The sequence below is a fragment of the Bufo gargarizans genome, chromosome 11 (assembly GCF_014858855.1).
Source record: "Bufo gargarizans isolate SCDJY-AF-19 chromosome 11, ASM1485885v1, whole genome shotgun sequence".
NCBI classification, from domain to species: Eukaryota; Metazoa; Chordata; class Amphibia; order Anura; family Bufonidae; genus Bufo; species Bufo gargarizans.
Window position 1 is genome coordinate 16,680,785 of NC_058090.1, and position 24,443 is coordinate 16,705,227.

Genomic DNA, 24,443 nt, shown 5'->3' on the forward strand with positions numbered 1-24,443 from the left:
TATTACTTTTAAACCTTTGCCCCTCTAATTTATAATCATGTCCTCTTGTAGCAGTTTTTCTTCTTTTAAATATTCTCTCCTTGTTGATTCCCTTTATGTATTTAGTAAACGTTTCTATCATATCCCCTAGAGCCTGCTAAGCAGCTTACTAAAGAGCCAGGGGATCGGATGGGGTTCACACAACACTTTTCTCCAGACCTGAAAGAGTTTGGCTTCTATGTAATTTGTTGGAGCAAGATTTGCATCTTTTGGGCACTGACTAGCACTTTGGAGCCGAAAGGATGCCCTGAACCCATGCCCTGTCGCTGTACTTTCACACAATTTCATTTAATTTAATAGATAATGGTGTAAATAGCAAATTTCTAAATCACTTCATTTAAAAAATCTGCCTGCATCCACCAGATAAAAAATGGCCACCAGGGGTCTCACTTCCACCTAATTTGCAGTCCACTGCCTGTTGTCAAGCAAGCTCTGTCTCCAGTAACAGAGACACAGAAGGTGACTTAGAGGAAGTTGGGTCGTGTCAGAGGTAGCTAAGATAGTGAGTTTGATAAAAAAGAGACGCTTTTACACAGCTTTTGAAGATTAGAAGAGCCTTCCGTGTGTCTGTAAGTATGACTTCCCCCTCCTTATCAGCTTTCTGAGCTCCCTAGAAGAAAACAAATATAGTGGGAAGTAAGGAAAGTGAGCTCACTGCAATACAGTGCTGACAGATTCCAAAAGAAGCGAGACACCCCTGTTTGTGAGAGAAATGCATCTAGCTGTGCAGCTCAAACAAGAATTAATATGGCTGAAAAAGGAATGGCCAAAAAAAGACCTGTTCGTTCACAGTTATGATTGTACAAAGAAGCACAGTCATTATGCAATGTTTTTTAAACTCAGTTACACTTTAAGTTACCAGCCATATTTGGAATGTATCCTGGAATGGCTTGTAAAATTCAAACACTGATTCGCGCTGATCAGAAAAAAAATAAAAACATGGAAATTAATAATGTCTGCTATGGCGTGTTCAACGTTAATCAGACGGAGTCAAGTCATTTCCAGACATTTTCTCATTATCACTGATTGGGATGATAATTGTGTTTGTGTTCTGATTTTACTAAACCGAGAAGAAGAAAGAAATGAGAACAAAGACTATGGACGCAGAGGAGCGTCTATCCTGTAACCTCATCACTGATGCCTTCAAACTGCACATACCTCCCAACCATCACAGTTTTTTTGTAGGATTTTGCCTCAAATGACTTATCCAACTATATTCCAAGTGGGAATTTCTGGGAGGCTTTGTAGGCGTTCCTTGGCACCTCAGGGGCAGGGCTTAAAGATTCAAATTTTATTTTGGAACATTTTTTTCTTTTTACACTTGAATATTTTGGTTTCTTATGTTTTCTCAATTTATAGCATTTGATATTGATATGAAGTCATGCTGGCTATGTGGAAGGCAGAAATTCCTTCCTATCAGTGAGAGAGACAATAATCCCCGTATTGCAGACAGTTTTACGGGATGTTCAATGTTCAGCTTAAAAAACATGACTTCAATCCTGGGCTCTGATCCTACATTCTGTAAACTTGGATCCTCTGATTTTAAAGGGGTTTTTCAATATTACCAAAAGGTTACTGTATTTCTTAAGAAACAGCGCCAAACTTGCCCATAGGCCATATTTGGTATTGCAATTTATGCCCATTCAGTAAATTAGGGCTGAGCTGTGATATCAACCAGAAACAACCAATAAAGCAGATCCCTTTATCGAATCCTGGACGATTCCTTTAAACAGCATTCCTTCTTTCCCCTATCGTCCTCCGGCAGCACAGCATGGGTTAATAGTTGGTCATCTTCTCTCTAGGACCGCCCACCTAGTAAAACAAATAATCAATTAATCAAGCTAATAGCCTCCCCTATAAGGGTCACCTCCCCGAATGCCTCGGTGTGTTTTTTATTTGTCCCCTTCTCAGAGGATGTAGCCCACCGTCAGGAAGATTTCTCTGGCCGCAATACCTTGACACGGTTATGGCCGTGGGAGTGGGAATAGCCACGGTGTTCCCTGGCTCCACTCCCGACCGCTTTAAGCGCCATCCCTGAAGCCCTGGTCTTCGGCAGCAGGTCCCAGGTCTCCGGAGCGCAGCGCGACCGGAAGTCTGAAGCTGAACTTCCGGTTTTTGCGGTGGAACGCACCGTGACACGCAGGCGCTTCCGGATGACGTCACAGACGCACCCGGACCTGTTTGAGCGCCAAATTCAAACCTGGTAAGGTATTTAAAGCGGATTTTAGCTGGAGCTCGGTGCCCTGGTACCAGGCAGCAGAGCTCCAGCATTGCAGAGGTATATGTGATCCCTCACACTGTCAGGAGATGGATGCCTTCTCCTTTTTGCCTCTATAATTTACTTATCTTCCCTTGAATTGCAGATGTCCACCGCATCAAGCAGGGGGGAAAAGAGAGCCAGAAAGAGCAGACACAGGATGTGTCTGGCCTGTGAACAGCCGCTCCCTGATGAGTTCCCGCACGATCTGTGTGTCAGGTGTCACCGCGATATGCAAGATTCCTCGCCATCCAAAAAGAAACAGAGGTCGCAATCGTCTCTCTGTATTTCGTGTCTCCACCAGTTACCCGCGGAACACTCCTCCAATATTTGTGAGAATTGTACTCAGCCTGATAATCCGTCAGATGCCGAAACAGCGAAGATTATGTCTCTATTTAAAGAGTTCCTTAAACAATCTAAAAAGAAAAAGTCTAAGAAGCCGTGTTTATCCCCATCAACTTCCGAGGAATCGCTTCGGTCGGAAGGCGAGATTTCTACCGATTCAGATACACACTTCATTGAAGATAATTTTTTATTTAATAAAAAGGATGCAAACCGTTTAATAAAGGAAGTTAAAAATATCATGGAAGCCAGTAAGGAGAAATCCGGTACTCGTGAGGAAGATGACCTCTTCTATTTCCCTAAGAAGAAGGCTCCCGTGTTTCCCAGCCACCCGGTCCTAGATGCAATAATGCATAAAGAATGGGAGCAACCGGTAGGCAGAATTAATCTAGGATCTAGATTCAAGAACATCTACAAAACTGATCCTGCGGAATCTACAAGTTGGGAGTCTCCCGCCAGAGTGGATGCAGCCGTAACCAGATTAACAAGAAAATCTTTCTTCCCTTCAGACGATTCGGCTTTGTTAAAAGACCCTATGGAGAAAAAGGCGGATGCTCTGCTTAAGAGATTACATACATATCTCGCGTCTATGAATAAAGCAGCTATGGCCACGGTACCTGTAGCCCGTGCTCTGAGGGTTTGGCTCAGCCAATTAGGCAGAGATATCGAAGATGGCGTCGCCAGGGAGGATCTCTTCCGACAACTACCGTCTTTGAAACTGGCGGCAGAATTTCTTTGCGACTTTCCTGTTGACTCCTTAAGGCTCATTGCTAAAAACATGGCACTTGCTAATTCTGTTAGAAGAGCCATATGGCTAAAGCTCTGGTCTGGAGACCCCTCTTCAAAGAGCAACCTATGTTCCCTTCCGTTCGAACCAGGCAAATTATTCGGCTCTCATCTCGACAAGCTTCTTGAGGCCAATATGGAAGATAAAGCTTTAAGTTTTCCTCAGCCTAAACGTAGAGAGAGAAGATTTTTTCGTCCCTACAGGGGTCAAGATTCCAGAAGATCTACCTTTAGAGGCCGATCCAGTCGTGGAAGATCTGACCGTAGAACCTGGGTTCCTACGGAGAAGTCTAGAAAGAAAACAGACGATAACAAGCCTTCCAAACATGACTTCTGACGCCAGAGGTCAGGAAGTGGGAGGACGCCTGGCATTCTTCTACCCCAAATGGCAGCAGATTACCTCGGATTGTTGGGCGCTGAATGTGGTTCGCAACGGCTATGCCCTAGAGTTCAACCGTCTACCAAGAGACAGGTTTCTTCTCAACGATGGGAGAGACCTAAAGATCATCCAGCTTTTAAAAGAGTTCGTAGAAAAAGGAGCCTTAGAACCAGTTCCAGTTCAGCAAGAATATGCAGGCGTCTACTCCAGAGTCTTTTGTGTTCCCAAACCCGATGGAAAAAGCCGCTTAATTATAGATCTCCGCTATGTGAACCGTTACATGAAAAAGATCCATTTCAAAATGGAAACGATAAGGTCCATTACTGCGGTTCTCAGGAAGAATCAGTTTATGTCCTCTCTGGACTTAAAGGACGCATACCTCCACATTCCGATCCAGTTGCAGTCAAGAAGATACTTGAGAGTCGCCATCAGGATGGGGAAGAGAACGCTGCATTTCCAATTCAAGGCTCTCCCGTTCGGCTTGTGTTCTGCCCCAAGGATCTTCACCAAGATTGCTGTCGTTGTTGTTGTGGAGCTTCGTCTTCAGGGGATTCAGATCTTCCCTTATTTGGATGACTGGCTTGTCGTGGCAGAGTCAGAGAGTCGTCTGCAGCATCATCTAGAAGAAACCATAAGACTTCTCCAGTCTGTAGGTTTCCTGGTAAACTGGGGAAAATCCGATCTGATTCCTTCCACTTCCAAGATTTTTCTCGGCTTCTTGATAGACACAGTCTCCATGAAATTATACCTTCCTCTACCAAAGGTGGAGTTATTAAAAAAGGAAGTAAAGACACTAATGTCTCTGCCGTCACCGTCCGTCCACAGAGTCATGAAGACACTGGGACATCTGACAGCTGTTGCGGATGCAGTACCTTGGGCGAATATCCACACCCGGGATCTCCAGCAGAATTTACTCCAGACTTGGCGGCGCAGTCGTTACCAGTTGGGGGCAAAGGTGAAGTTATCCTCCTACACAGTACAGAGCCTCAAATGGTGGCTTCACTCAAGCAATCTGATCAAAGGGAAGAAATTCCAGTTTCTCTCTTCGGTAACCATCACGACGGATGCATCTGGCCAGGGCTGGGGAGCGCACCTCCAGAACAAATGGGTGCAAGGCCGCTGGTCCTCCAAGGAAATGAAACAATCTTCAAATTACAAAGAATTGAAAGCTGTAATGTTAGCACTGTACAAATTCAAGACCGAGGTATCTGGGAAGTCAGTGCTGATCCGTTCAGACAATCTTGTCACAGTATTCTACTTAAACAAGCAAGGGGGCACGAGAAGCAGGTCCCTGCTGCAGTTATGCAAGAAGATTTTCAGCTGGGCGGAATCACATCTTGCAGAGTTGAAAGCGCTGCATATCAGAGGCTCCTCGAATACTCAAGCGGATCTTCTGAGCAGGAAGATAGTCAACCAAGCGGACTGGGAACTAAATCCTATTGTCTTCCAGAGCATTGTAGCCAAGTGGGGTTGTCCGTCCTGGGATCTGATGGCGTCCGCAACGAACAAGAAGTTAAGCAAGTTCTGTTCTCTGAAGATCTCCGACAATCCTGCAGTGGTAGATGCTTTCTCAATGAATTGGAAGAACCTTTCTGCCTACGTTTTTCCCCCAGTTCCTCTCATTCCGAAGACATTACGGAAAATAGTAGAAGAAAAACCTTTATTTGTGATAATGATAACCCCGTTCTGGCCAAGGAGGTCGTGGTTCCCGCTCCTGCTCCATCTGTCCAGGGGAGAATTCTGGAAGCTCCCTCCACGTCCGGATCTGCTTCTCCAGAACGGCCTATATCATCAAAATCTAGACCGTTTACATCTTACCGCCTGGAAGTTGAAAGATCTAAGCTAGAAGCAGAAGGTCTCTCACAATCTGTCATAAATACTCTGCTTGCCTCTCGCAAAGACTCGACTAACAGGAAATATTCTAAAATATGGAGGAAATTTGTTTCCTGGAGTTCTGATTCGGGCCACAATGACCTCGATGTCTCTTCAGTGCTGCAATTTCTACAGGATGGTTTTCAGAAAGGTCTCAAACCAAACACGTTGAGAGCCCATATGACGGCCATTAACTCTATGACAGAAAATAGATTCCTTCATCACCCTCTAATCCTCAGGTTCTTCAAAGCAGTTAGAAGACTGCAACCTGTACATAGGGACCCTACACCTATCTGGGACCTTTCCTTAGTCCTAAAGAGGCTTACCTCAGCACCTTTTGAGCCTTTACAAGATGTAGATCTCAAATGGCTTTCTTATAAAGCTCTATTTTTGACGGCCGTCACTTCCGCTAAGAGGCTCGGAGAACTACAAGCCTTGTCATCCAGATCTCCCTATGTACGCTTTTTACCAGACGGAGTCCTACTGCGTACAATTCCGACTTTCCTGCCGAAAGTGCCTTCTTCAGCTAACAAGAACAGGGAATCATTTCTCCCGGTATTTTTTCCTGATCCGATTAATGAACAACAGGTACTTCTTAATACTCTAGATGTTAAAAGAACATTACAGATCTACCTCCAAAGAACTAAAGACTTCAGGAAGACCGAAAATCTTTTTGTTCTCTTCGCTGGTCCAAGAAAGGGACAACTGCCTTCTAAGGACTCTCTTGCGAGGTGGATAAAATCCACAATTATGGAAGCCTATTCTCTTGAAGCCGTGCCTCCACCCTTTCCAATCAAGGCCCATTCCACCAGAGCTGCAGCAACCTCCTGGGCAGAAATGGCGCAAGTTCCCATTGAAGAGATTTGCAATGCCGCATCATGGTCCTCGTCTCTGACGTTTGCTAAACACTATCGTCTGGACATCAATGCTAGGAGCTCAGCCTTTGGTACTGGGGTTTTGTCAGCAGCCGTGGATGAAAGTCCCTCCCTATGAGATCTATAAAAATCCCATGCTGTGCTGCCGGAGGACGATAGGGGAAAGGAAAAATTCTTACCGGGATTTTACTTTCCTTGAGTCCGGAGGCAGCACAAGTATACCCTCCCTAATAAATTGTTTTCTTTTGCACTTATGTTTGAGTCTCTATTTTTTAAACACGCCGAGGCATTCGGGGAGGTGACCCTTATAGGGGAGGCTATTAGCTTGATTAATTGATTATTTGTTTTACTAGGTGGGCGGTCCTAGAGAGAAGATGACCAACTATTAACCCATGCTGTGCTGCCTCCGGACTCAAGGAAAGTAAAATCCCGGTAAGAATTTTTCCTATTCCTGACCACTGATATGGCTGCCATTACACCTCACACAGCTTCATTTTGCTGCCCTAGCCCTATATCTAAGTGCCATAGCGAAAGATAGAGTGGCTTGGCGGTGCCACTGCAACATGCCCCTTTAACTATGCCCCTAAATGGTGGATGCACTGGTTGTCATAAGAGGATGAGACTTATTTTTATAGTCATGTAAGCAAACCCCATAAGAAGATGTGGACTTGGGGGGAAATGTACTTATTTATATGATTGAATAGTTAATTGGTGGGTTGCATTATATACAATGGGGTAATAGCAGGCAAATAGTTAAATAAATCACAAGCGATAGCTCATCCTAGCATAGTGCATGAAATATCCGAAAGCTAACGTCATGATTTCACCGTCCTTCATATTTTATGATTTTGGACAGAAAGTTTCTACATAGGGAGCAATATCTTTGTACTGAGAGCATGAACGTGAACCAATAAAATGATGAAAATTTTATGAGCTCTGCACTTTTATTCTGCTTTAAAAAAAGAGGGAAATGTCACATAACAAACTACAAAATGACAGGTGAAAAATAAAATAAAAATGATTTGTCTATTTCCAGTTGGATTACATACATTCAGTAAAAAAAAGTTTTTAGGGTAGGGCTACTCTGCAACTCATGAGATTGATTGATAGATAGATAGATAGATAGATAGATAGATACAGACAGATAGATAGATAGATAGATAGATAGATACAGACAGATAGATAGGAGATAGATAGACAAATATTAAATAGAAAACATAGACCTTGACCTTGATTCTGCCTCTGACCTTGACTTCATATCTGGATTACGCTTCTGTGTTCCCTGGAATCTACCTACTCTTGGTTCTGACTCCTGGTCCATCTTCTGGCTCGGTTGTTATCTCATTAGATAGATAGATAGATAGATAGATAGATAGATAGATAGGAGATATACAGATATGAGATAGATATGAGATAGATAGATAGTTACAGATAGAAAGATGGGAGATAAATGAGAGATAGATAGATATCTATCATTTATCTCCCATCTTTCTATCTGTAACTATCTATCTATCTCATATCTATCTCATATCTGTATATCTCCTATCTATCTATCTATCTATCTATCTATCTATCTATCTATCTATCTATCTAATGAGATAACAACCTAGCCAGAAGATGGACCAGGAGTCAGAACCAAGAGTAGGTAGATTCCAGGGAACACAGAAGCGTAATCCAGATATGAAGTCAAGGTCAGAGGCAGAATCAAGGTCAAGGTCTATGTTTTCTATTTAATATTTGTTAGATATGAGATAGATAGAAAGATGGGAGATAAATGATAGATAGATAGATAGATAGATAGATATGAGATAGATAGATAGATAGATGACTCATGTTCGGACCCCTCGCACAGATTGTACTTGCCTCGCTCCCCGGCACCCGCGTCGCTTTTGATGCCCGCACAGCCGCTGCTGCATCTTCCCATTGCGCAGATGAAAACGTTGCGCCAATAGCAGACCGCGATGGGAACGAGCATCACGGTTGACGCTAGGGATTTTCTTCCCTGTTGTGACCTGCTATTGACTGACCTCCTCCCCATCTCCCTCACCCCCCCCCCCCCCCATCGCCAGATGTTTTCATCCACGTGATGGGGAGATGCAGAGGCGGCCGTGCGGGGATCAGGAACGGCACGGGTGCTGGGGAGCGAGTTAAAGGGAACCCATCATCAACTTTATACTAACGGCAGCATAAAGTACACACAGGCGAGTTGATTTCAGCGGTCTATCATTTCTAAGTTGAAAGTAAGTGGTTGCCGAAAACCAACATCACAATCATTGCCTGGAAAAGAGTCCCGGCCACCTGAGAAGAGTCATGATTATTCATGAAGTCCTGCTCTCCTGCCCACCTGCTGATGACTGGCCGGCTTCTACCTCGTTTTCTCCCTTTCTCTCTAGGAGAGAACTGCCAACCATCAGCAGACGGGCGAGAGAGCGGGAGATTATGAATAACCAGGACTCTTCTCAGGTAGATTTGACTCTTTTCAAGGCCCGGGCTGTACTGATTATGATGCTGGTTCTCCGCAACCATTTACTTTTAGTTCATGAGAGACACACGGCTGAAATCTTCACTTTTTTGTGAGGTTAGCATAAAATTGATGACGTACAATCTGCGTGAGGGGCCCAGGCATATGGGGGGCATTATAGATCTTGGATAACTCCTTTAACCCATTGAGCATAAGTTTAGCTTGGCTACATCTGCCAGATGTGACAGCCGGACAGAAAAAAACTAAAACTAATATCGACTGCCAGGAAGAACTAAACCCCTGGATGACTGGGTGACAGAAAAAGCACTGCCATCGTTCAGACAGAGTACTACAACTCCAGCCGTCCTCTCCAAGGAGCCAGCCGCAGAGCCTCTCCTAGGAACGGCCTCGCAGACACAACAACAGTTTGACTGTTTGAGGCTTAGGGCTTGGCAGCGGCGGATTATAACATTGATGTCTTCTGAATTCAGGCAGCCCGGCCTTTGTTTACGCTCTTTTACTTCATCCGAATCAAAATTCAGTCTTAATTGTTTTATCTCGGACCAAAGAAGATTTTACTTTATTTATTTATTTTTAAGACCCGACACAATCCGATTAATTTCACAACAATAAAGGCTCTAATCTAACGCACATCAGCAAATTCCGATTTTTCTATTTTCTAACAAAAATAACAACAGTTTTGGTTGCCAGCCGCTTTCATAAGATCCTATTTCGGCCCTCGCCTGAATCGAAGCATTGTTCCTCTCAGCAAAGGATTAAGAAGGTTGCTATTTTGGTAATAAGATGGGGTAGATGTACTTACAACGTAGCAGCGATCCAACTTGGATGCCTGAGGTGGAAAGAAAGTCTGTTACCTCAGATGAACCTGCTTCTAATGAGCATCTCGCCGAGCAGTAAGTCTCGTACAAAGCACCAACTGCAAAATGTGACAATGCATATATAATTACAATTTGATGGAGGCTTTAATCGGAATTACTGTACACTACTTCTCCCAGGGTCGGAATTCAAGCAGACAGCGAGAAACAGAACAAAAAAAATAAATAAAAAAGAGTTTTCACATCCTGTTACATTTTAGTTAAAAAAATATTTTGAAAGAATTTTTGAAAAAAATAATCGCCACCTCGGTTGTACCAAGCAAAGGCAACACGATAAGACACAAGTTTAAACTGCCCAGGGTAAGCAACAAATAAGGACACGGCACGATGAAATATTTTTATGCTTGTACAGATCGAGGATGAGCTCAGAGGAGATAGGTTTAACCCATATCTGGCTCTGCTTAAAGGGACAGGGTTTTATGAAAAGAGGCCTCCAGCTATGCTAGGTAGACTCATCCCCGTCACTGCCTGCCATTGGCTGCTCCCTCGCCCCACCGGATGTTTTTATCCGCACTCGGGGAGAAGCAGCGGCGGTGCGGGGACCAGGAACAGCGCAGGGAGCGGGGAGCCAGGTAAGTAGATTCAGTATGAGGGGCATATGGGGGACATTTTTTAGTCCCGGATAACCCCTTTAAGGCTAGATTGCCAAGTCATTTGTACTGCTGGAGACTAGATAGGCAGGTCCTTTGTACTCTTGAAGACTAGATAACCAAGTCTTTCGTACTGATGGAAACTAGATAGGCAAGTTGTGCAAAGGAAGCTGTAATGTTAGCAAGCGACAACTATTTTTGGATAGCAGAAGTTTCTGTAATGCCCCAGAGCGGCATTATCACCTTTGGCTGGACCCCACTATCTTTAATGGTGCATCCTGTGTCATTTTGTACATCTAATATCATGTCCTGCATAATGTGTATATATATTTCCTTGCAAATGACTGTTAAAGTGTAATGTGCCTGGTTCACCAGCAGATGGCGGCAACAGTGGCAGAGCTAGTTACCCTAGAGTGCAACATTCTAGCCATTCCAGCCCTCTCTAGAGAGGGAGGAGTTCAGTGTAAGGCTCCATTCACACATCCGTGATAATGGGTACGCATCCGTTCCGCAAATTGCGGAACGGGTGGGGACCCATTCATTCTCTATGGGGACGGAATGGATGCGGAGAGCACACTATGTGCTCTCCGCATCCGCATTTCCAGGAGCGTGCCGCTGTTCTTCCGGTCCGCGGCTCCCGAAAAAAATAGAACATGTTCTATTCTTGTCCGCAATTGCGGACAAGAAAAGGCATTTCTATGGGGGTGCCGGCCGGGTGTATTGCGGATCCGCAATGCACTACGGATGTGTGAATGGACCCTTAGTGAAAGTTAGTCTAGCCTTCCCCTCCTTGGGGACAGGTTGTGAGGAGTAGCTTACCCCCTATAAGGGGAAGCAACAGGCCCTGGACGAGCCTGCAAGAGTCAGTCTGGCTTATCCCCTGGAAGGGGAAGCTGTGTGTCGGCCAGCAGAGCACCGTCTGCTCTGCTGGGCACAGAGGTCTAGGCTGAGTACCTCTTAAGTCAGGAAGAAAGGTTCCCTTGATAAAGATAAAGATAAAGAGAGACAGAGCTAAAGAGAAAGAGACAGATCAAGATAAAGACCGAGTCAGACTACAGAAAGCTAAGTTACAACAGAAGAGGAAAAGTTCCTATTTAATACTGCTAACATAGCAGAGCTGAGTGAGTTCAGACATAGCAGAGCTGATTGTGTTTGCCTGCCAGAAGTTAAGCCTAAATCTGCTGATAACCAAGGCAAAGTTGGAAGTTCCTTGATAAAAGTTTATTCAACTAAAACTGTGTTCAACATTAATACAAGTCTGGACTCCATTTCTTCTACCAAATCCCTCAACTGTTAACCCTTTTATCACTGCTTCGGACGACTATGCTTGGGGTTGTGGATATCCAGGTAGGAGCACCGTGACAAGTGCAAAAGCCGCACCAAAAGGGACACTATAGGCAGCCCTTATACTACTCAGGCATTCCTACACCTGGGTTCCATTATCGCCTTCTACATAGGGGAACTTAGTTCCTTGTTGCTGAAATGCAACTGGTGTCACGACAAAAACTCTAAAAACTCTCATAACACCTGTAGAAGAGACCTCTGGCACACGTATGGACATTGTGTCTTTTGTGGTGTCCTTCCATGATGCTATGTTTGTAGGACAGAGAACATTGTACACTAACACCATAACCTCATTATAAGGCCTCATGCACACGACCGTGACTTTTTTGTGGTCCGCAAACCGCAGATCCGCAAAAAACGGAAGCCGTCCGTGTTGCCTTCCGCAATTTGCGGAACAGAACGGGCGCCGGCAATATAAATGCCTATTCTTGTCCGCAAAGCGCGGACAAGAATAGGACATGTTATATTTTTTTTGCGGGGCCGTGGAACGGGGCGACGGATACGGACAGCACACGGAGTGCTGTCCGCATCTTTTGCGGCCCCATTGAAGTGAATGGGAACGCATCCGAGACGCCGAAATGATGGCTCAGATGCGGGCCCAAACAACGGTCGTGTGCAGAAGGCCTAACTATAAAGCACGGTGGAGGGGGATATAGTGCTTTGGGGCCGGTGGATAAAACATCATGGTTTGGGGTTGGTGGAGGTAACATCATGGCTTGGGGTTGTTTTGCTGCTTCAGGGTCTGGAAACTCTGTGATCATTGAGGGAACAATAAATTTGAAGAATAAAAACATTTTACAGGAGAACGTAAGAGCAGCTATTCATAACCTCAAGCTGAAGAGACCCTGGGAACCTCAACAAGACAATGACCCAAAGCATACAAGCAAATCAACTGAAGGGTAGTTGAAAAAGAAGTAGATATGTGTTTAGGAATGGCCATGTCGAAAGCCTGACCTTACCCCCCGAAGATAGCTGCGTGTACAACGCACACCAGAAATATTGATGAACCAAAACTCCTCCAAATGATACAAATCTTATGGTTGATGGACAGAAATCCAGGTCATTTTTGAGAGGTTCATATATAAGTGGGAAATCCCAGCTCTAATATAGGGCTTATATGCCATAGGGCTATAAGGTATTTGTTTAAATGGTTGTCAACCAAACGTCAAGTAATTTGGTTTCTGCAGATAGATATTCCTGTGCATGTGGTCAAGCAGTGGTCACCTTAACAGGAAGTGAAATGGCCTCTATTTAGAAACCCACTTCATGTAACCATTTCTGCTAATGTTTGCAAATGGTGGTCACCCGGACAGGAAGTCAGATGGTTCCATCCACTTCCTGTGAACCCCTATGTGCGTGTGCACAATGGTGGCGACCTAAACAGGAAGTCAAGTGATGTTTATGCAGCATTGGCTTTCTGTGAATACCTCTGTGCATGTGCTGTAATGGAGGTCACCTCCACAGGCAAACCTTTATTCAGATACAACTTCATGTTACCACTTTTGCGCTTAAGGGTGCATTCACATGACCTTAAGTGTTTTGCGGTCCGCACATGGCCGGCGCTATATAGAGAATGCCTATTCTTGTCCTCTGCGGACAAGAATAGGACATGCTCCATATTTTTTGTGGGGCCGTGGAACGGAACAACTAACGTGGACAGTTGCGGCCCCATTGAAATGAATGGGTACGCACACCCGTTCCGCATCACCCCGTCACTCCTGTCTAGTCTTGTCTGTTGGTTTTCAGTACTTTTAAACTATCCTTTTTTGGGGGGGTCATTTTACCTGACATTACTGTACCAAGCCCCTTCACACCATGACTTTTCTGGCGCTGGCTACGACCCCTACCAAAGGTATACTTTACTCTTTTGACCCTCTACCTAACTGCGGCACAGATAAGTCCGAGATAGTGCAGTCGGGCCTCTTGTCTGGTGAGACTTCATTTGGTATATGTCTCTCATACACATAAGTAATTTTATCCAGATGACGCCACTGTTGTAGTAGGCAAATTTATTAAGCTTATCTTATAGGAAGTGATTTTATTTGGGATATATGTTTTTCATATACATTATTTTATCCATATGATGCCACTTTTGTATTTGACATATTTCTATATGAATACCTTAAAGGGAACCTGTCACCGGGATTTTGGGTATAGAGCTGAGGACATGGGTTGCTAGATGGCCGCTAGCACATCCGCAATACCCAGTCCGCATAGCTCTGTGTGCTTTTATTGTGTAAAAAAAAACTATTTATTGTCTGTATCGCATCATTCATTGTATGGATTTTCGATTTTTATTTGTTATTCACTATTTAGTTCAATTCTCTTTGCACTATAGTGTCTGATGAAGGCCTGTGACATAATTGCGCTCATCACATGGTCCGTCACATGATCCATCACCATGGTAAAAAAAGATCATGTGATGGACCATGTGATGAGCGCAGTGACATCATCAAAGGTCCTATTCCTCAAAGATGAAGACAGAAGAGAAGCCGGGCTGCGCGATCAAGTGGATTAAGGTGAAATAAATTATTATATATATTTTTTTTAACCCCTCCAGCCCTATTGTACTATGCATTCTGTATTAAGAATGCTATTATTTTCCCTTATAATCATGTTATAAGAGAAAATAATAAAATCTACACAACACCTAACCCAAACCCGAACTTCTGTGAAGAAGTCAGGGTTCGGGTCTGGGTACCAAACATGCCGATTTTTCTTACGCGCGTGCAAAACTCATTACAATGTTTTGCACCCGCGTGGAAAAAACGCAAACATGGAACCCAATCGCAGTGAAAACTGACTTGTTTTAGTGTCAAAATCGCACCATTTTCCATGAACGCATCCGGCCCCAATCCGCAACGCCCGTGTGAAAGAGGCCTAAGGAGAAGACTATCAATCATCAGCAGATGGGCGGGGAGAGCAGCAGCTTATGAATAACTCTGACTCTTCTCAGGTAGATTTGACTCTCTTCAAGGCCTGGGCTGCAATGATTATGATGCTGGTTCCTCGCAACCACTTACTTTTAGCTCATGAGTGACACACCGCTGAATTCAGCGTGTCTGTCACTACTTAATGCTGCTCTGAGTGAGGGAAGCATAAAGTTGATGGCAGGTTCCCTTTAAATGGTGGTCACCAGTAGTGATGAGCGGCATAGGCAATATTCGTTTTTGCATAATATTCGCAAAAAATTCCCGAATTCTAGAATTCGTGATCTTGTCATTATTTTCGCGATTGTGCAAATCGGCACTAGTGATGCACATATTTTTTGCGCAATACACGCAACTTCACATTTTATCAGGTCTGAGTAGATATTACTGATTGGTGCACTAAGTATTGTTGTGACCTCACAGAACTATGTCTGTAGCATGTATGTATGGACAAAGGAGAAACTGTAATCCCTATCATACTACCTAACACCCTGCACTGGAACCTATCAGCTACACTATATCAGGATATAACCTACACTGACTATCTCCCACTAACTATCTGTATTATATATATGAGCTAACTAACTATCTAATGTAGTGTGGAAAGCACCGAGCACAGCAATGTCACTGCTCTCTCTCTCAGAACTGCAGAAAACGTCTGGTTCTTATATGGCAAGGGGTAGGCAACTCTCCTATTGGTTGCTAGGGATGTTGCTAAGCTCTGACAAAGACATTGCAGCCTTCTCATTGGCCCACAAGCAAGAAGGGAGGTTACTGATCTAGAATATTCGCGATTACGAATATATAGCACTATATTCTACATCTTCGCGAATTCTCGAAGTGCCAATATTCACAATAAAAATGTGCGATTAGAATATTCGCAATCAACACTAGTCACCAGCAATACGATAAATAAACAAAGACCCCTCAAAGTTAAGTACTGAATAAACTATGAGAATGTATTGGCTTAAAGTAAAAAATTGGTGCATAGATAAGCCAAGGATCTACTGTGTCGTAGAGAACGTGTATCTGCTCATCCCAAGTGACCAAAGGGTTTGGCAGCTGCTTGGTGTTCCTTGTTGATGAGGTCATTTCAGGATATGTCCCAAGCAGCACATGATGGCTCACAGCCTACCCTAGGTCAACCTTTTCAGCAAGAATTATGAATTATTCTATAATCCGACTTAATATGTTCCTTAGACTTTTCTAAGCTGTTACAGTATGATCCACTTGCTTTGACTGTAGTGCTTCCATTGTGTACCAATAATATGTGACGAAGAACCTGAACGCAGGCGTCAGCCGTTTCTTAATAGGATACGAGGGGAGTAAAGAATTATCGAATTTTCAATTGAGAGTGTAAATTCACAATAATAGTCATAAGTAGTATAGGCATGTTTGTAGAGTAAAATGTCTAGCTTTCAAGAGTAGAAGGCCTTGTGAGATAGATACTTATGGTTTTACCTGTGGAAAGAATGGACATCTTCCTCATTATAGTGTTTGACTTGGACCCAGCAGAGAAAATTATTCTCAGGGCCCAACCACTATATCATCAGTAATGCCTAATAGATTTTCATTGAAAGAAATAGACCCTAATGGCGTGTGACTGGCTCCAAAAGCAGCTCCAAATGGGTTTTAATCTATTGGATTTGGGTCCCACTATGGTATCGGAGCTTAGGCTCACCAAAGGATCTCTGCCGGGCCAGTTCAACACTGTATGTACTTTATGGAATCCTTCCTGGGTTAGGTAGAATGGAACCATCTTGGAGATGTCGAGAAGTCAATGAAATGTTTTAAGGAAAATGTCCAAGAACATAAAAACAATGTCCATGGTCAGATGAAGGACATGTGTCAATGGTGTCCTCTTGTCTTACAAGGATCATAACTTAATTTACAGAACCAGATGTCATGTTTTGGAGTTGGACTCCTGCTATGGATACAGAACATGTTGCCACAATAATCTGTTTGGGCAAACCCTTCATAGAAGACCTGTAAACCAGAACTGAAGAATCTTCAAGGTGTGTCTCTAGTTGGGAACTGTAATGTGAGATTTGGGCAAACGACCTTGAGTTAAAGGACCTACAGGATATAAATCCAAATGTATGCAGAAATAATACAGGAAGATACAAAAGTTGAAATATATATCTCTATCTAATAGATAGATAGATAGATAGAGATATAGATTATGTACTTCCCCTCTAAAAGGTGGAAATGTTCCAGTAAATGGTAGACTTGGTAGAGGCCATATCTATAAAGAAAGAACCGGGTTATATAGTTACGGTTTATTCTCAAAAGGTCCAGACATGTAACAATAGGGGGTATAGAGGAAGTAGTCAAATTCACGACCTGGCACTTATAGGGGCTTTCTAGCCAAATAAAATTGGTGGCTGTTGGCATAGAGGGGCTTAATTATATAAAAAAAATAATGCTCACCCTCACCAATCCCCAGCTGTTTTGCTACTGCTCCAGTCTCCTCTGCTCTTTACTTTCTGACCTGGTTCAAGATTCTGAAACTATTAGAAAGAGCTTGTTCAGCTAATCACTGGCGGTGACCCACCTGAGAGGGCCGTACCAGCCTGGGACAGGAAGTAGAGAGCAACGGGGAGCAGAATAGTGTCGAAACGGCAGTGGGGGGAATGGGGGTCAGTGAGGTTGACAAACCCAAACATCAATATTTATTCACTGGAAAACCCCGCTTTCAGAGACCCTGCTGCCAGGGGCGTAGCTATAGAAGAAGCAGGGGAAGCAGCTGCTTTGGGGCCTATACTCAGATGGGGCCCGCCCAAGAGGAGGACTAAAAGATTTATTGTCAGGACCCCCTCAACAGTATTATAAAATAACATTATACTGTATACAGAGAAACTGTAGGAAATGGATAGAGCGGCTGCCTGGCCTGGTCTAAAAGAGCGGTCTTGACTAGATGCAGGAGTGGGGGATGCACGGGAGGATAGGGTTGAGAAGAAGTTGCTTGGGGGGCCTTCAAAAATGTGCTGTGGGGCCCAGTCATTTCTAGTTACGCCACTGCCTGTCGCCACATAAGGCACATGATAGATGCAGGAGGAGCCCATTAGATATTGTGCATTGGGACCCAGAAGTTCAAATATATGACAAAAATGTCCACCATAAATAGACTTTACCTTTAAATGTTAAGGGATGTATCCTCTTGATAATGTTGCAACACGGATCACAATGTGTTCCATTCAGTGTCGCAACTACAGTGCCATCAATATTATTTTCCATCCCATTTGTTTCACACATTCCATCCGTCTCCTCATAACCAGCCTCTTCCGAATATCCTAATTCCAGCCTGCTTATATCATTTCACATACTTGGAAGGGACAGTAAAAAATGTCACTGAGTAGGAGCCAAACAAAGGATTCTGGAAGAGGAACTAGTGAGTAACAGCCAGGAAAGTCCAAGTAATGGCCCATGGCACGGAATGGGAACTGTGAGTTATAAGTTACTCCTTAGTGCCCAGTGCCAGAACTTACCCCACCGAGCACCAAGCCTTGTTCTAGTACAACATTTCCTTAATGGCACCAGGGTACAAAAATAAAAAAAACTTCCGGAGAACAAGTTTAAAGGACTGTTCCCATCCCAGTCATACGTGGCTGAGAAGTCCATCATCTCCCGAGGCCAAGGTTGCCTGGCACTCTGGAAAAAAAAAGTGCAACACACCAAGCTCAGCTGGTTCCATAACTCTAATTTTTGGAAATTTAAAAGGATTATCTCATTAGAACCAGGCTAGTCCATATGCTTTTTTCTAGGGTGCATAAACATTATAGACAGGGGTCCTCCACCATATTACAAGACTTGGACCATCCACAATGGCAATTCTTTCATGGCTGCCTGAAATGGGCTCGGCCAAATATTGGGCAGCCATTTAACAATCAAACGGTTTTGAGAGTCAGCCCCCCCCCCCCCGTACAACAGGCCCCACCCCTATTTGCAGGACTTTTCACAAAATCCATCCTCTCAAGGTCCAAGAGTTGGACAGCACAATGGAGCAAGCTGAGATCTACATATCATAGGAGATATACAGTGTATGGGCCCCCACCTTCGTACATGAAATAACACTGCAAGAAATCCATCTTCTGGCCATAAGCAATGCAGCAAGGCGTAATTGCTCAATCATTGTCCAAACCATAATCTGTATATTAAGCCGTAATATTATCTGCCAAGTTTTTCTCCTACAATATAAAACATGATTGCACATTTCCGCGGCTGCTGTGTAATGCTGGGTATTTAATCTGACATAAGACACATGCCAGGAAGATGTAAATATGCGAATTTAGGTTTGGCTCAACTCTACAGACACTTATAGGTCTGTGTTTACATGTCGGAGGGCTCCTGCTACTGTGCGCGCAGTCATCTCCATTCATAAAACCAGAAACCCCAGCCACAAGCCAACTTCTTCCACCCAAAAGTCAAGGAGAGCTTAAAAGGGGCTTGCTCATCTCAGACATTGATAGCGTATCACTAGGATATGTCAGATAGGTCCAGGTCCCGCCGCTGGGACCCTCTCATTTCTCCAGAACGGTACCAACAAAGTGACGGAGAGCATACTGCACATGCAGAGTACGCTTTCCATTCATCGCTATGGGAGTTCTGGAAATTGCTTGCTGCTTCTTTGCCACAGACATAGCAGCAGCAGACAAGACAGGAGACGGCACATGCGCACTGCACACGCCGTCTCCTCATACAGCTGATCGGCAGGGGGTGCCCAGTGTTGGACCCCAGCCAATCGGATATTGATGACCTATCATCAATATGAAAAGAATATAAAAAGAACCCCTTTAACGAAAGGTTCCTAATACACAGAAAAACCCCTTTGAACTGTAAGGCCTCTTTCACACAGGCGTTGCGGGAAAATGTGCGGGTGCGTTGCAGGAACACGCATGATTTTTCCACGCGAGTGCAAAACATTGTAATGCGTTTTGCACTCGCGTGAGAAAAATTGCGCATGTTTGGTACCCAAACAGTGTTCTGTAGATTGTATTATTTTCCCTTATAACATGGTTATAAGGGAAAATAATAGCATTCTGAATACAGAATGCATAGAACAATGGGGCTGGAGGGGTTAAAAAAAATGTAAAAAAATTTAACTCACCTTAGTCCACTTGATCTGTCTTCTTATTTGCTGATTGCAGGAACAGGACCTGTGGTGACGTCACTCCGGTCATCACATGATCCATCACCATGGTAAAAGATCAAAGAAGAAGAAAGAAGTGAAGCCGGCTGCGCGATCAAGTGGACTAAGGTGAATAAAAAAAAAGGTAAATTTTTTTTAACCCGTCCAGCGCCATTGTACTATGCATTCTGTATTCAGAATGCTATTATTTTCCCTTATAACCATGTTATGAGGGAAAATAATAATGATCGGGTGTCCATCCCGATCATCTCCTAGCAACCGTGCGTGAAAATCGCACCGCATCCGCACTTGCTTGCGATTTTAACGCAACCCCATTCATTTCTATGGGGCCTGCGTTACGTGAAAAACGCACAAAATAGGGCATGCTGCGACATTCACGCAACGCACAAGTGATGCGGGGAAATCACCGCTCATGTGAACAGCCCCATAGAAATGAATGGGTCGGGATTCAGTGCGGGTGCAATGCGTTCAACTCACGCATCGCATCCGCGCGGAATACTCGCCCGTGTGAAAGGGGCCTTAAAGGGCATCTATTAGCAGGATCAACTCCATTAAAGCAGCCAAACAATACCTGATTTAATAAGCATTAATAGGTATTAGGATTTAAAGGGGTTTAAACTTGATCATGGATATACACCTACTGTAGAAAGCTGTTTCAAGGTCCTTTCCTTTGTCAGTTCATAGCAGGTTAGTGTTTGGCTAAAGAAGTTGCCTTTGAGGCATCTCTGTGGGTACTGGTCCTCATTGAGGAGACTGAGCTGATGATGTGCAATGCTCCATGGGAAAATGTATGCAAATGATCTCTCCTCTAGAAGGAATAAAACTCTCTCTCTAACGCCACCTACAGGTTGCCCTGCACGGCAATGTCCAACCCATGAAAGAGCCATGGGACTTGATCAGGGATATAAGCCAAACAAGAGACACCCATCTGTATATAGCTGTACTTTCTCCTGTTCGGTATTGAGCAAGATACAGTATTTTGTGCTTAAAGAGCATCTGTCAGCAGGATCATCCCCATTAAACAGTTATAATACCTGTTAGGGCTGGACCTGCTGATTAATACCTTTCTTCTCCAGATATGTTGCTGCATGCAGGAGAATTTATTTTTTATTTTTTATTATACAAATAAAGGGTACCAAGGGCGGCCCCAGCAACTCCGTGCACCCTATATCCTCCTCTCTACCTCCCTGGACATCTTATCTAGCTAACCAGTATCCTGCTATGGACTGCTGAGTGCCAAGAACCTAAAAACTGCTGCCTAATTTGCATATATTTCCCCATGGAGCGTTGCCGGTAAGACCCCATACATTAGCTGGATCTCCTCAATTAGAACCACTACTTCCAAGAGATGTGTTGAATTATCCACTAGGGGGCCTAACTGTATACTTATTTATTATTGAATTCAGTGGGAGTAATAAAAATGGAACTCCCTCTAGTGGCAGTGCAGGTAATCAAAATTGTGAAGGCAAGTAATCCACATGGAAACTTCTCTCTAAAATTGCTGCTCTTGTCTCCGCCATTCCAAATAAAAAGGTGTCACCTATGGCTGCGTCATAATTGTAGAAATTGTATCTTACCGACCATTTTATAATAAAGAAAGTTATTATAATGACCAATTAAGATGACAAAAGGGCGAAGGCTTCAATGTTGATGCCAAGATCACGGATTTTCAGCGCATGATCCAAATTCCAATCCTACTGGGAACATGTTAGTTGCCAAGTAGTAGAATAGTCCCTGGGTACATTCCATTCTGGAGAAAGAGATTCAGAATGACCGCATGTGTGCACCAGCCAAGTGCTTAAAGGGGAATGATTACAGTCTGATAACTAATGGAAGCATGGCCGGGCTGCTGGAAGTGGCTTACCTACAAAGGATGTAGAAGCCTCCCATACAAGAGAGAAAGGTCAGGAGACTTATGTCTCATGTACATGTGCTCCACCCAGTTGGAACATTTCAGCCTTGGTTGGCCAAAAATACAAATGTATGGCATGATCTGCCCATTTCAGATGACCATTTGTCATTTGGCGCAAGTCTTTCTGGTGAGATTGTTCATTTGATCCAGTGGAAAACCAATTGGCCGTATTCTGACTGATGTGTCTCTATGTGTATGGCTGGGTTTACAATTTCACCTGGGATCCTGGTGCTTGAGGGGGCCTAAATATTTCCGAAAAAGAAAACAGTTCTTTAACGGATCTCCTGGCACCCCGACTGGGTACCTCCGTAGATGGATGCTACTAGTGTTTCCCAGGTACTCCAAACACTGCACTTGACACCATAAGCTCTGCCGACCCCATGAACCGCCGCAGCTTGGTTGGGATCTCGCTGTCTTCTACCCACCTACGACAAGGCTTCCAGGTTCTAGTGGGTGCAACTCTTTTCCTTCAGAGAGCGATGCCAGAACAGGAACAGCTCTTACAAAAGCTAGGGATTATACTCTGGAGAGTATAGTGATTATAGCAATCCCCAGAGTGTAGTTCTCCAATTCCCCAAACATGAGCCCAGACTTCATGAAGGGTAGAACAGGACACTTTAATGGGGCAACATGTCAGCCTTTTATGCAGGTCTTCCAGCAAGGGACACTCCCATGGGAGACCTTGTGGAAGACTGAGACAGTCCCTTACATAAACCAATCACATGCAGTTACAGGCAGAAAACACATGTGATACAATTAATCAACACAATGGGATAACGTAATCACTCACAGGCAGAAAACACCCACCTGTGATACAATTAACCAACACAATGGGATAACGTACTCACTCACAGGCAGAAAACACCCACCTGTGATACAATTAACCAACACAATGGGATGACGTAATCACTCACAGGCAGAATCTATACACTTTTTCCTTTGTAGAATAATGAGCCGGGGGGAGGGAGGGGGGGTCTGTGGTCGGTAGATTCCTCTACCGAACTAATAAAACATAACATGGCCTATAATACTCCACACATAAATCAGGGTCCATCGTCCGTAGGAAGGAGACTAGCCCTCAGGCCTCTCCAGCAGCCCCAGTGACGGGTCAGTCCATCACAAGTGCTATCAGAACCAGGCAAACCTGGGCTCATGGTGGAGTCCAGTGGGCTTAGAAGCTCAAAATTATCTCTGTTCAAATCCTGTTTGAGCTGTATTTTTGGCATCTACACTTAGCACATCCATTGGGCTCCATTCACTGGACATTTTGAAAAATGGGAGTCTATAGGTAATGTTTAAAACTACTGTATAGGCATATGCCTTTTGTCTGTATATGTTGGGAAATCCAAGCCACTAGTGCAGTAGAGAGGAGGAGCTCTCTTTCTCAATGTACAATGTCTTACAGGAGAACAAGTGCAGAAGATGTATACAATGCATCTTCAAAATGGCTACTCAAGAAAATCCATCACAGATTCCTTTCCCAGCCCTCTTAGAATATGATAATTATTATCTCCTTCCACATGCTGCCCTTTCATGGGACCCAGCATTCACTGATGAGCAAGAAGGAAAGTAATTGTCCAAAGCCCTTACAGAGCAAGTCTACAAGCTCCATCCCATAGACTCCACCAGACTCAGACAAACCCCTCATTTCCACCTAGTTAAAGTTTTTTGCCAGATAAACGTGGTAAATTTGTTTTTGATATGAACTTTTTAATTAGAAATGCCCCTAAAAACTGCCTTTATGTTGAATTTCATCCTGATATGATTTCTACGTGGAACATCAGTTTGAAGGACATCAACGATGAAGACCCTACAGGGAGAAAACTTGACCGGAGTTCATGTTGTATCTCTCGCAGCCAAGTAGACCACTCGTCTTGGCTCAATGAAGAAGCACTTTAAATCACAGGACTGAATTACTCCACTAATGTTTTGCCAATAAGACATAAAAAGACAGAATCACTATAAATTTTAAAACTGAACTTTGACAGGATCTGAGTTACACATCAGTTTATAAAACCAGCCGAATGGATGCGCGAGGAGGCTAAATATGGAGATGGATCCAGACGTTCAGAAGAAAGAGCTTCGCTTCATGATCAAATGTAGAAGAAATTTGAGATGTTGGATCATAGGATGAGCTCAGAATGACTACAAAAGCACTTTAATAAGGGGTCATAATTTACCCTGGGGGGAAATTATCCTCTCAAAACAGGTTTCCAAATGCATTAATTAGAAGTAAAAATTATGGCCATCTGAAGTCGTTACTACCTTGCCTTATTTCTTCGGCACTTCCTCTCAGTTCTACAGTGAAGCCGCCAGCCATATCAGCCTTGACAGCAAAGCAACCTGACTCCCCATTTCAGATCCTAGAAATGATATCGTCTCTAACATCCAGATGCCAGCCATGTTGGGTATTCATGGAGACTGGTAACCAATAATGACATCAGGACTGCTGGCCTATTTATTGGAGAATCAGCATATGTTCCTTACCTGGGTACTGAAGAATCTTAATTTGTAGTATGGTTCTTGACCTAGATCCTGCCTTTGACCTTGGCTTAATTTCTGGAATACACTTGTTCCCTTGGATCTACCTATTGCTCTACTCTTGGTTCTG